Source organism: Nicotiana tomentosiformis, unplaced genomic scaffold, assembly GCF_000390325.3.
Source record: "Nicotiana tomentosiformis unplaced genomic scaffold, ASM39032v3 Un00202, whole genome shotgun sequence".
In the NCBI taxonomy this organism is placed as follows: Eukaryota; Viridiplantae; Streptophyta; class Magnoliopsida; order Solanales; family Solanaceae; genus Nicotiana; species Nicotiana tomentosiformis.
This window is the reverse complement of record NW_027174761.1, coordinates 38,389-51,184: the sequence shown is the minus strand read 5'-3', so window position 1 is coordinate 51,184 and position 12,796 is coordinate 38,389.

The following is a 12,796-nucleotide window of genomic DNA, read 5'->3' as shown; positions in this document are numbered from 1 at the left end:
CCCCAACATTTGATGCCAAATCACATCAATTTTATTAATATCAATGGAAGTACAAGTAGTACAATGGGTAAGAGGAACACTTGTAGAAGTAGACTAAGCATTATAAGATGCACTAGAATTAATACATTGAACAAGACTAGAAATAAAAATAGGAAAATAAGCAGCAGACGTAGCAGATGAAGTCATAGCATAATGCAAGAAGTACATCTCATTTGCAGCTTTACCAATTTCTAGTGTCCTCCTTAGAGAAGGGCCCTGAAAAATTGTAACGACCCGACCGGTCATTTTGAGCATTTATATTTTGCTCGATTGTTTGAGGGCATGAGTTAGCTCCGTATGATGTAATATGACTTATGTGAATCATCAGTTTTGGGTTTCAGGTTATTCAGAATTGATTTGAAAGAATAATTCTCAACTAGAAGCTTTAAATTTGAAAGAGTCGACCACGTTTGACTTTTTGTTAATTTGAACCCGAAACGGAGTTCTGATTGTTCCATTAGATCTGTTGGGTGATTTTGGACTTAGGAGATTGTCCGAATTGTGATTCGGAGGTCCGTAGTTGAATTTGGCTCGAAATGGCGAAAGTTGAAATTTTGGAAAGTTTGATCGGGAGTGGACTTTTTGATATCAAATTCGGATTGTGATTCCGGGAATTAGAATAGCTTCGTTAGGTTATTTGGGACTTGTACGCAAAATTTGAAATCATTCCGGATTGATTTGCTATGTTTCGACACGAGTTATTGAATTTGAAAGTTCAAAGTTCATAGATTTCGATTTGAGGTGCGATTCGTCATTTCGATGTTGTTATGTGTGATTTGAGGCCTCGAGTAGGTCCGTGTTATGTTATTGGACTTGTTGGTATATTCGGGCGGGGTCCCGAAGGGCTCGGGCGTGTTTCGAATTGATTTCAGATCATTTTCTTTAATGTTGCTATTGCTGGTTCTGGTGTGACCGCACCTGCGGCTGGTTTGCGCAGGTGTGAGGGTCACAGAAGTGACAAAGGGGTCGCAGGAGCGGAAATACTACTGGGAGCAGGGTTCCGTAGAAGCGGAGATTGCTTCGCATCTATGAAGGCGCATACGCGGTGAGTTGAGCGCAGAAGCGACAAGTGGGCGCGCACCTGCGAGTACACAGACGCGGGTATTTTGCCGCAGGTGCGAAGGTAGACCTCCAGTGCTTCTCCACAAAAGCGTGTTTTTGGTCACAAATGTGACACCGCAGAAGCGGCTAATGTGCCGTAGGTGCGAAAGTGATGGGCAGAATGATAAATACAAGGGTTCGCGATTTTGGCTTCATTTTAACATTTCCAAGCTCGGATTCACGCGATTCTTGGAGCAATTTTCATCTTGTGGACTGGGGTAAGTGTTCTCTACTCATTGTTTATTGTGAATTTTATAGAGGAAATTGGAGATTTTGGCCTAAAGTTTCATAATATGAATTTTTGAGTTTTGAACATCGAATTGGGGTCGGATTTGAATAAAACTAGTATGGTTGGACTCGTAATTGAATTGGTTATTGAATTTTGTAAATTTTGTCGGGTTCCGAGGTGCGGGCCCAGGATGGGCTTTTGGCCGATTTTGGACTTTTGATTCAAGATTTGATCTTTTCGATTGGGATTGGTTCCTTTAGCATTGTTTGATGTATTCGAGTTGTTTTTGGTTAGTTTTTGAGCCGTTCGGATGTCAGAACGCGCATGATGGCATTTTGGAGCATCGCTTGGATTGCTCGGTATTGGAATTGGCTTGTTCGAGGTAAGTAACTCTTCTAATCTTAGTGTTGAGGGTATGAAACCCCGAGATGTGTGTTATGTGATTTGTGTTGAGGTGACGCACATGCTAGGTGATGGGCGTGTGGGCGTGCACCATGTGAATTGGGACTCTGTTGTTTCCATGGCATTGAATAGCGGCCCTATTTTATTGATATCTGTGTTTTCACCATGTGATAAAGTAATTTAGCTGTCAATCACGCTAGATATCATGTTTAGGCTTTATGCCAATATTGTTTGGACCCATAGTGGTCGTTTCTTACCGTCATCACACTGATTTCATTGATATTTCATACTCAGTCGTATCCATGAATTCATACCATATCTCAGATATTATTTATTGATACATCATATCATTGTTGTCGGGCTAGTTTCATGACATTGTGAGCCTGTGAGTAAGACTCGAGAGATTGATGACTGAGTGAGGCCGAGGGCTTGAGTGAGAGTGACATTTTGGGATCGGGCTGCACGCCGCAACATATTATATTGATTATATTTTATATGGATCGGGTTTCACACCGCAACGAGCCTTTGGGCTATATATATAATATTGGATCGGGTTGCACGCCGCAACAATATTGGATCGGGTTGCATGCTGCAACAATATTGGATCGGGTTGCACGCTGCAACAATATTAGATCGGGCTGCACGCCGCAACAATATAGCGCTTCGGCTGAAGGATCCCCTCCGGAGTCTGCACACCCCTAGTGAGCGCAGTCGACTATATATATGTGGATCAGGTTTCATGCCGCAACGGGCTTTATGTTCATATATGGATCGGGTTGCACGCCGCATCAGGTATTGTACAACGCTGAGTGATTGAGTGTGCTGAGCCTTGAGCATAGTGAGAGAGAATGCGAGACCGTGAGATTGAGTACTCTGAGAGTGTGAGTACATGAGTTCATCTCTGAGATACATTGCATTGACATGCACACATGACATACATGCATAGAGATGTATTTTTCCTTATACTGTACGGTATCACATCATTCATGATTTCTCACACATGTTGACAGATGGGCATAGTGATGCATTTGTTTTGTACTGGTTATCTGGAAGGAAAATGAAACATCTTATTTATTATGGAAAGGATTTTGGGAAAATTATTATTTTCAAACTTATTCATATTTTTGGTAACTCTGGTAAACGATTTGGGTTTTCATTGAAGTACTTGAAAGGCAGAACTATTTTCAGAAATCATGTTTTTGTTGAGCATTTGATTATTGAGTTACTTCTGGTATTACTTGTTTTATGTTGTTATGAACTATTGTTGGTTATTGAAGTTGGGACCCGACCTTGGTATAAGCTCGTCACTACTTTCAACCTAAGGTTATGTTTGTTACTTATTGAGTACATGGGGTCGTTTGTACTCATACTACACTTCTGCACCTTGCGTGCAGATGTTGGCTGCTGATGTTGATGTGTTTGGTGGGAGCTGGATTGAAGATGCACATGCGTCCCGACTGTAGCTGCCTCTTGTTCGTGGTAGCTTTAGATCTGTAAAACTCTGTTTATGTACTATTCAAACAGACTATAAATTTATTTCATTTCCGCTTTGTAAACTCTATTCTTAGAAGCTCATGATTTGTACTACTAGTTTTTGGGGAAAATGTATAAGATTCAGATAATTCCTTTTGTTCAATTGTCTTATTAATAATATTGAAATTGGATGGTTATTAGTTGTCTTACCTAGCGGGTTGGGTTAGGTGCCATCACGACTAGTGGATTTGGGGTCGTGACAGGTGGTATCAGAGCTCTAGGTTCATAGGTTCTACAAGTCATGAGGAAGTGTCTAGTAGAGTCTTGCGGATCGGTATGATGACGTCTATATCTATTTTCGAGAGGCTACATGACATTTAGGATATACTTCCCATCTTTCTTTCTTTATCGTGCGGCATTGATTCAGCTTGAAGCGTAACTCTTTAAATTCCTTCCACGCATTCGTATGCGCATGTGAGCACTCAGTATAGGCTGTACGCCAATGACTTGTGATTCCATGGTTGAGGTACGAGATGTGATTTTGGCATGATGATGATGGACCAGTCTGGAGGACTTGAAGTTGGGTTTTGACGGTGGCTTGAGCACGGAGATTTCGGTTATGGGAACACGTGTTTGTGGGACTTATATATCCGGTAATATCCCTATTAGAGGAATTTGTGATTGGATGACTATGGGGTGAGTATGATGAGACTGTGAAATATGTTCAAATTGTTCGAATGTGACGAGAAGAGTTTACTTGAGATGTAGCAAGGACTATGGGGTGTTTGATTTCTGTCTTGATTTGGCGTATGGTCTTGAGTTATGGGTGTGTTGAGGGATCTCTCAAGTTGTTTAGTTGTGGAGTGAAGTAGATTCTCATGTCTTGTTGATGAGTTCAAAATCAAGAAGATCGAGTGATTGCGTAGTAGTAGTGACTGTGGAAAGGTATAGCGAGATGTCAGTTTGAGGCAGAGCATACGGGTTATCTCCTATGAGGTGTCCTAAGGTTGTGTGATCCTTATGATGTTTTGTAAAGAGTTCTCCTTTACCAGTGAATGATAGTTGTGCAATTTGAGTTTGGATCGATTGTAATAGTTGACCTGACTATCACAGGGATGAATGCGAGATTTGCAGACGATTTGAGGTATTATATGGTTTGTGTTACATAGGCTTGCGAAGGACCATACAGATCTATTCCCAGACTTGGAATCCCAAACGGACATTGATAACATTGAAATACACTTCAACCCAAATTTATGAAATTCTTCCAAAATGCCAACTTCCACAATAGGCGCCGAAACGCTCCCGGGTCATCCAAAACACGACCCGGACATACGCCCAAGTCCGAATTCATCATACGAACATGTTGGAACCTTTAAATCCCAATTCGGAGATCGTTTACTCAAAAATCCAACCTTAGTCAATTCTTCCAACTTAAAGCTTTTGAAATGAGAATTTTCTTTTCAAATCAACTTTGGACTTCCGAAATTTCAATTCCGACCATGCGTACCAGTCATAATACCTGAAGTGAAGTTGCTTATGGCCTCAAACTGCTGAACGACACGCTAGAGCTCAAAACGTCCGATCGGGTCTTTACATTCTCTCTCACTTAAACATATGTTCGTCCTCGAACGTGCTAAGAACAGCTCTGGGGTTGTCCGAAATCACTGTTTAATACCTTGTGCACTTACCCTTGCTGCCACAACTCAGTTGAGCAGATTAGCTCGATCAAATCTGAAGATATTCTCTTTTTACTTAGCCAAATAAGCCTTAGAGTCCAATTCCAGCATCCAGAATTCTCCGCCAGGCTTGTTCCTATCATACGAACACCGTATCAATTACTACACAATGCACTGATACATGATTGCATACCTTTGCTGAATTCACACTATGCACTGCATAACTCACATGATCATAATAACATCCTCTGATAACAATAGCCGATATTGCATGAATCTGATGCTCACAATGCACCTCATGACATATATAAGTCTTGTTCCAACTCTTGCAATACCGCCACAACGGAAGAGATGTGTAGAAACTCATAACCAATTGCAGAGTCAAAAAATCATTGAATCTCTCCCTTTGACTAGAATCATCACCCCATTATGAACCAAATAATGGTATTTGATCTTTAATATACTTCATATAATCCGATCGCACTGATCCTAGATCCAAAAATCTTGTCTCACCCAGTATAAGCTGCTCAGGCAACAAGCCACCCCAGACATGACCAAAAGTCTCATATGATGCCGCAATGTGCCAATAAGCTACAAACTCGAACATGATACATAAGGAAAACGAATCTCTGGAAGGGGCTACTTGACCCACACAACTAATTAGACAACCGAAAAGGTGTTATGAACCTTCCCCAGAAAATAGAAAACAAAACACACGAAAATAGATATAGGGGACTATAATCAACATTCCACTGTTACAGCGTGCAACCCGATCCAAACAACATACCCGTGGCGGCGTGCTACCCGATCCACACATAAAATCTACAGAAAGAGATACTTACTGATCTAGAATGCTCATTACTACAAAATATCCAAATATCGGACACAAGCACGCTAAGTGCATAATACCATCCCTGGGGAGACAGATAGCGTCGTACGCTACAAAACTCAAGCACAACTAAGGTGCGATATATGATCTGAATCTCGAGAGCCATCCTGCTCACATAACATCATCGCTACGTAGAACCTCAAAACATAAGAAATTTACCAAGCCGTTTCACAACTCACACGGCACAATATAGTATTAAATGAAATAGCCGACGACGAAATGACATCCAACGTCCGAATACTCCTCCATAAGGAGCGCTATGCTGAAATGAACACATTCGGCCTGATATAGAGCCCATATTCATATTTAAATCCATCCATAGACCTCAAGCCGATTCTGATCGCACCGTACTAGGCTAATAACCTTTCAAGGATCCATAATAACCCTTTTTCCCATAACATACAAGAACAACCATCATAACCGGAACAAACTTCCACAGTTCACAACCAAGTGAACCGAGCTCCCTCCATGCATAAATTCTTGAATCAGCGATATTACCACAATCTTCATACTTGGTTTCAATCTTCACTCAATCAAGTGACTGCATGCCACTCTTACACAATCTTTCTGTGGGACACCCTCCCACGACCTTCCGCACCAGGTAACAAGTTTGCACATCCATACCACCGGTCACACTAATGCTGTAAAGCATATCAAGAATCCGCAATCAGTATGCAAAGCCTCTTACACAGAACACTGATCTCAGGTGTCGCTGGAGACAATACCAGCTTATTCTAAACATCTAAATTCATTTTCCTGCTCATCCGAGCTTGTGACATCCTTGTCAATACCGAACTGCAACCTCAATCCCTAATCTTTCAAATTTCATGCCGCTCACCACACATATCTTACCAATACGCGAGGACCCAAGAATTGCATCATAGCTTCTAGACCACTAATAGGACACACACTTCACTTTGTAGAAACCTTTCACTTTACTCGTTTCAGGAGAATCATTACAACACATGACTGAATTTTTGAAACCGTTGAACACACAAATCCTTAAGTAGTGGTGTAAACCACCATAACCCTTCCGGGATCCGCCTACACATAACATGCCATAATACTCCAATGCATCCAAATACAATCAATTACAGTGGTCGTCAAGCCTCGCACGTCCTGCCATAAATCACATGCATAATCTAATCACGCTGGAGGAACTGATCACTGCCACCATCATGCCAATTCAACCATGGCTAACCGATCCGACTTCTTCTAACTTATCCTTAACTTGTCTTAGAAATAATAATAACTCCAGTCAATATATAACGAACTCAATCCGCATTCATCCTGAGTGGACTTGAATCACGAGACCATGTTGTCTCAAATCCCACGAACCACCTCATACCTTCTTTGTGCGCATATTCGCATCTTCGACTAGTACACCCAATCTGATAATTCCTCTATGAGTTCGAAGTTATTTTCTCTCATTCCTCCAATACTAGACCGCAGACCGAAGGTAACATAGAACACTCCAAGACCCTTTTCATAATCTGCAAAAGCTCGATACTCAACCATACTACTGGCTCGAAATCCTTAGGCATCACACTCTGATTTTTTTTGAACCCACTAGAATCATTGCTGCGAGTCACCCACTCTGACCTGGTCCCGAATATAATCAACTCCAAGGCTCTGCTAGCACATAAACTCTCTCAATAAGCACCCGACTGAATCGCTTTCTTTGTACATCACATCTATACGAAACATAAACTCTGAGTCTTCCCAAAGCCTCAACATGAATCGATAAGGCCAATTATAGCACACATTCCTCAAATTCTTTGCCCAAATCACCACTGATGACCCTCTTACTTAGTTATAATATCCCACCAATATGTTGATAACCAGAAATCTTATATTTAGCTGACCATGCAATCCATCCGTAGGCGGTGGAACTCTCCCACTTAGCTTGAAGTTACCATTGCATAACTCTAGAACCCACCAAGATTCTTTCTTCATCGTTGACATGATCTTGCACAATCAACCCACCAAATTCATCAAAACCTTTATGTTAAACTCTTCATAGCTACTCTGAATCACTAGCCACATGCACATATTCAACCTCTTCCGGAATATTCAGTAGAAATTCTTCGTAGAAGCTTCGTTAACACCACGCGACCGCTAACCTGCTCACAAGAGGTAACCTGCCTGTGGAGACTCCATGCCGACATCATCCAATGTCGTTGCAATAGGTACAATTACTACGAAATCAGTAACCCATATGAAGGAAACCATATACCAGCAACATCAGTCCAAAATAACCCGAAATGATCCGAAACCACCCTGAAACACACCCGAGGCCCCCGGGACCCCGTTCAATCATACCAACCAGTCCCATAACATAACACAAACTTGCTCGAGACCTCAAATCGCATCAAATAACATCAAAATCATGAATCGCAACCCAATTCAAACTTAATGAACTTTGAAACTTTAACTTATACAATCAATACCGAAACCTATCAAATCACCTTCGATTGTCCTCAAATTTTGCACACAAGTCACATTTGACATTACAGACCTACTCCAACTTCCGAAATCGGATTCCAACCCCGATATCAAAAAGTCCATTTCCGATCAAACTTCTCAAAAACCTTCAAATTTCTAGCTTTAGCCAAATGACTCCAAAATGACCTACGGACCTCTGAATACCAGAATCACCATACAGAGCTATTCCCATACTCGAAATCTCAAACGGACATTGATAACATTGAAATTCACTTCAACCCAAATTTATGAAATTCTTCCAAAATGCCAACTTTCACAATAGGTGCCGAAACGCTCCTAGGTCATCCAAAACCCGATCTGGACATACGCCCAAGTCGGAATTCATCATACGAACCTGTTGGAACATTGAAATCCTGATTCCGAGACCGTTTACTCAAAAATCCAACCTTAGTCAATTCTTCCAACTTAAAGTTTCTGAAATGAGAATTTGCTTTTCAAATCAACTCTGAACTTCCAAAATTTCAATTCCGACCACGCGTACCAGTCATAATACATGAAGTGAAGTTGATCATGGCCTCAAACTGTTGAACGACATGCTAGAGCTCAAAACGACCGGTCAGGTCATTACACGATGTCCCTAAGACAGCATTTCAGACTCGGTATGGGCATTGCAAATTCCTAGTGATGTCATTTGGGCTAACAAATGCCCTAGCAGCATTTATGGATTTGATGAACCGAGTATTCAAGCCCTATATGGGTTTTTTTGTGGTTGTATTCATTGATAATATCTTGATTTACTCCAGCAGTCGAGAGGAGCATGAGCAGCATCTTCGGAGTGAGCTTCAGACTTTGAACATTAATCAGTTATATGCCAAATTTTCAAAATGCGAATTTTGGTTAGACTTAGTTGCCTTTTTGGGGCATGTTGTATCAGCAGAAGGCATAAAAGTGGATCCTAAGAAGATTGAGGCAGTTCAGAATTGGCCTAGACCTACTTCAGCTATAGAGATCCGGAGTTTCCTGGGTTTGGCAGGTTATTATCGCTGATTTGTGGAGGGGTTTTCATCTATAGCATCTCCATTGACCAAATTGACCCAGAATGACGTCCCATTCAAATGGTCAAGCGGGTGTGATTTGAGCTTTCAGAAGCTCAATACTGCTTTGACTACGACACCAGTGTTGGTATTGCCCACAGGTTCAGGATCTTATACGGTGTATTGTGATACATCACGAATTAGGATTGGTGCAGTATTAATGCAAGATGGCAGAGTGATTGCATATGCGTCGCGGTAGTTGAAGGTTCATGAAAAGAATTACCCTGTTCATGACTTAGAATTGGCAACCATTGTTCATGCGCTGAAGATTTGGAGGCACTACCTTTACGGTGTCTCATGTGAGGTATTCACTGATCATCGTAGTATACAGTATCTGTTCAAACAAAAAGATCTCAATTTGAGGCAGAGTAGATGGTTGGAGCTGTTGAAAGACTATGATATCACCATCGTGCATCATCCCGAAAAGGCCAATGTGATTGCCGATGCTTTGAATAGAAAGGTTGTGAGTATGGACAGCCTTGCGTATATTCTGGTTGGTGAAAGGCCATTAGCCGCAGATATTCAAACTTTGGCTAATCAGTTCGTGAGGTTAGATGTTTCAGATCCCAGTCGAGTTCTATCTTGCACAACCGCCACCTCTAAAACAAACGTTAGTCCTCGAACGGAGTTAAAAAAAATACCTGGGCTAGAGAAAAGGTGTGGATATCTACTTCGCATGTCCGACTCGGACTCCCAGGTAGATGCTCCAACTGGCTGACCTCTCTATTGCACTCGAACTGATAGATAACTCTTAGACCTCAACTATCGGACCTGTCGGGCTGGAATAGCTACCAGCTCCTCTTCATAAGTCAAATCCTTGTCCAATTAGACTGAGCTGAAATGTAACATATGAGACAGATGATCATGATATTTCCGGAGCATGGACACATGGAACACTGGATGAACTGCTGATAAACTAGGCGGTAGTGTAAGTATGTAGGCTACTTCACCTACCCTTTCAAGAATTTCAAAGGATCTTGTATACCTAGGGCTCAACTTGCCCTTCTTTCCGAACCTCATTACTCCCTTCATAGGTGAAACCCGGAGCAATACTTTTTCTCCAACCATGAATGCAATATCACGAACTTTACGGTCGGCATAACTCTTTTTCCTAGACTTAGTTGTGCGAAGTCAATATTGAATAATATTGACCTTATCCAACGCATCCTGTACCAAATCGGTACCCAACAACCTAGCCTCTCCCGGTTCAAACCAACCAACTGGCGAACGACATCGCCTCCTGTATAATGCTTCATACGGAGCCATTTGAATGCTCGACTGGTAGCTATTATTATAGGTAAACTCCAAGTGGCAAGAACTGATCACAACAACCACCAAAGTCTATAACACAAGCGCGAAGCATATCTTTCAATATTTGAATAGTGCGCTCTGACTGTCCGTCTGTCTGTGGGTGAAATGATGTACTCAACTCAACCTGCGTGCCTAACTCATACTGTACATCCCTCCAGAAGTGCGAGGTGAAATGCGTACTTCAATTAGAAATGATAGACATGGGCACACCGTAAAGGCGTACAATCTTGCAGACGTAAATCTCCGCTAACCGCTCTGAAGAATAGGTAACTGCTATTGGAATGAAATGTGATGACTTGGTCAACCTGTCCACAATGACCCATACTGCGTCAAAATTTCTCTGAGTCCGTGGGAGCCCAACAACAAAATCCATAGTGATACGCTCCCACTTCCACTTAGGAATTTCTAACTTCTGAAGCAAACCACCAGGTCTCTGATGCTCGTACTTGACTTGCTGACAATTTAAACACCGAGCTACATATAAAAATATATCCTTATTCATTCTCCTCCACCAATAATGTTGCCACAAATCTTGATACATTTTGGCGGCACCCGGATGAATAGAATACCGAGAATTATGGGCCTCCAGAATTAATTCATGAAGCCCATCCACATTAGGCACATAAATACGACCCTGCATCCGCATTACTCCATCTTCCCCCACAGCAACCTGTTTAGCACCACCGTGCCATACCATGTCCTTAAGGATAAGAAAATGCGGATCATCATACTGCCGCTCTCTGATGCGCTCACATAAAATGACCCGAAAGGTCATCTTTAAGTTTAATATTCATTTCTGTGTTCTGAGACCTCAAATAGCACCATTCAGCTTTTCTCGACTTGCGTGCATAGTCCGTATAATTTTTCGGGAAGCTTTTACGTGAAAAATTGATAAAAATGTGAATTTGTACTTTGAAACTCACTTAAGTTGACTTCAGTGCGTAGATTAGTGTTTCGGGAAGCTTTGAGCAAACAGACCCAAATCAGTGTTTTGACGGTCCCGGTGGGTCCGTATGGTAATTTTGGACTTAGGAGCGTATCCGGAAAATTATTTGAAGGTGCGTAGTTAAATTAGGCTTGAAATGGCTAAAATAAAAATTTGAGTTTGGAAGTTTGACCGGGGAGTTGACTTTTTGATATCGTGGTTGGAATCTGATTTTGGAAATTTGAATAGGTCCGTTATTTCATTTATGACTTGTGTACAAAATTGGAGGTCAATCGGACTTGATTTGTTAGGTTTCGGCATTGAATGTAGAAGTTGAAAATTCTTAAGTTTCCTTAAGCTTGAATTGGGGTATGATTCGTGATTTTAGCGTTGTTTGATGTGATTTGAGGTTTCGACTAAGTTTGTATGGTGTTTTAAGACTTGTTTGTGTATTTGGTTGAGGTCCCGGGGGCCTCAGGTGGATTCCGAATGGTTAGCAGATCAAAATTTGGACTTAAGGAAAATCAGAAATTTTGGCGTTCTCGTGTAATCGCACCTGCGGATTTTTGACCGCAAGTGAGCTCGCAGAAGCGAGCCCGGCCTCGTAGAAGAGGATGGTCCACATAAGCGGACTCTTGTACGTAGAAGCGAGCCAACTACAGAAGCGGCATCCACCCTCGCATCTATGAGACCGTAGATGCGGCCAAGTGCATTGCAGATGCGGAAACACTGGTAGTGTTAAAAACATAGGGGTTCCGAGATTTTTCTCATTTTTGGACATTTCAAGTACGGGTTGGGGCGATTTTTGAGCAAGAATTCACGGGAAAACTTGAGGTAAGTCACTTTTGATCATTGGTAGTCAATAATATTGAATTATCATCGATTATTCTGACTAGATTATGTGTTTTTGAGGTGAAATCCGAGGATTTGGGCTTAGGGATTTGAAAATAAGATTTTGGGATTTGAAGGTCGAGTTGATGTCGGAATATGGTAAAATTTATATGGTTGGACTCGTGGTTGAATGGACGTTCATATTTTATAACTTTTATCGGGTTTCGAGATGTGGGCCCCAAGGGTGATTTTTGAGTGCAATTTCGGATTTTGTTGGAAAGTTAATATTTTCATATGGAATTAATTCCTATAATTTGTATTGACTGAATCAAATTAATTGTGAATAGATTCAAGGCGTTCGGATACTAATTCGCGAGG